This window comes from Olea europaea, unplaced genomic scaffold (genome assembly GCF_002742605.1).
Source record: "Olea europaea var. sylvestris unplaced genomic scaffold, O_europaea_v1 scaffold1727, whole genome shotgun sequence".
Lineage (NCBI taxonomy): Eukaryota > Viridiplantae > Streptophyta > Magnoliopsida > Lamiales > Oleaceae > Olea > Olea europaea.
Genome location: NW_019234972.1, coordinates 111,095 through 113,116, shown reverse-complemented (window position 1 = coordinate 113,116; position 2,022 = coordinate 111,095). Strand labels below are relative to the sequence as shown.

Below are 2,022 nucleotides of genomic sequence, written 5' to 3'. Positions count from 1 at the left end.
TAGGGCTGATTTGGAAAATTTTGGTACCGGTTATCAGCATTTTTTTAATAGCTATTTTATATTCAAATATAAATACAAAAAAAGACAAATTACCCAAGTAATGTTATTCATAGTGAAAATTATCAATAGTCGTCATACGTGATATAACAAACTGTCGTGTGTATATCACGTAAAACGACTATCGATAGTCGAATAGTATTATTCAATTAACATCAACCTCTTCAAGTCATTACTTTTTAATCCAATTTAGCATTTGCTCTTTTATCTCTTCGCTCTCAACTACTTTACCAATCCAAATTCCAATGGATCCACCGTCACCTTTGCCACTTCATCCCACCACCATTGCACCACTCATTCCCGCCAATGCCGTCAACACAACCGTCAACAACCTAGACTCTACCAACCCTTCTCTATGCTCCCGCCTCGACACCTGGGATGAGCCACTACCACCTATCCTCGGCGCCAAGCTTCGCCTCACGTGTAGCTATGGTAGCCACATCATCCCTCGGCCCCACGGCAAGTGTCACAAGTCTCTCTGCTACATCGAAAGAGACACCCGCATTGTGGTGGTAGACTGACGCTTCTCTCTGGTGGGCTTCCTTTCCCGTCTCTCCTATTCCCTTCTCAATGGCCACCACTTCGCCCTCAAGTACCAGCTCCCGAATGAAGAACTCGATTCACTTATGTTGGGTGGTATTGGGCCGTCTCACCCCAAAAGTTAGCTCAAGAAGCAAAGCTTTCCTTCAAACTTATAAACTGAATACTAACTTCATCCACAACTGATGTGGGATAATCTCAACAATCTCTCCCTCACACATTGAGCTTTGCGGAAGACCAAACACATCTCCCCCCACACATCGGGTACTGCGGGAAATCAAACTCATCTCTCCTTTACACAAAGGGCCTACGGGAGACCAAGCCAGTCTCCCCTTCACATAAACTCATATCTCCATGACTGTTGAATCGGAAATGATTGTTGGGCCGGAGACTTATTGATAAACCGGGCTCTGATACCAGTGTTGGATGGTATTGGACCTCTCTCACCCCAAAAGCTAGCTCAAGAAGTGAGATTTTCCTTCATACTTATAAACTGAATATCAACCCTATCCACGACTGATGTGAAACAACCTCAACAACTTATTTCAGTGTCCGCTGATGAAGACATGGAGAATATGATTAAGAATATGACCGCACCACCGCCGCCTCATTGTTGAAACCTTTCCATCTTTGCCTCTTTCTCTTCCCTTTCGTGCCTAAACCACCACTTTTATAGGCTCTTTACTCGATGATGCCAAATCAAGAACTTAGTTTGTCGATGTATTGAATGGTACTGGATTGCTTTCTGGAGGCCTATCTTAATCTGCCACCATTAATAACTTATTGGAACTTGACGGAATTCAAATTAGTGATTCTTATGCAAATCTAGATTCCCAAAATGAGAATTTCAGAGTTAAATAGGTGCATTCAAATCTGCCTGATTCCCGAAAGGTTGAAACAGGTTCATCATTGGAGTCAAGTTCTTCATCCCCGTCAATGTCAAATCTGCCCCCAATTAAAGTTAGAATTGAAAATGGTAATGCGACATTTCATGATTAGATGGTTGGATTGGATGAACAATTCTCGCATGTAAGCATTGCTCCAAATGTGCCACCACCAACTCATTCAAGTACTAGTGGTGCCAACACTGTGTTATTAGTTGCTGGGGTGAACATCTTATTCAGGTCATTTTGGATGATGAAAAATCAGACACGGAGCCCCATCTAGGCTTCAAAAGCCTCCTTTGCCACTACAACTGGTGCAACGGAAGGTTGTGGATGTATACAACTTACCTTCACCATTTCTAAGCATGTCGGAGGTTACAGCTTGATGTCGCCAGACTCTGTTGCAAGGTACCTAATTGTTGATCAAGTCTTTCCTTTCGATTCTACAGCATTCTTTTGCCTAAACAATTAGTTATTTGATATTGATCCAAAATTTATCCCTAGAAATAGTTATAGAAGATCGTATAAGTGAGACCTTTTG

At 42.2% G+C, this 2,022-nt stretch overlaps 1 pseudogene; it reads left to right on the top strand.

Annotated features, from left to right (window-relative positions):
- The first annotated feature begins 302 nt into the window (after positions 1 to 302).
- Positions 303 to 1,596, top strand: LOC111377823 (annotated as a pseudogene).
- Positions 1,597 to 2,022: the final 426 nt, after the last annotated feature.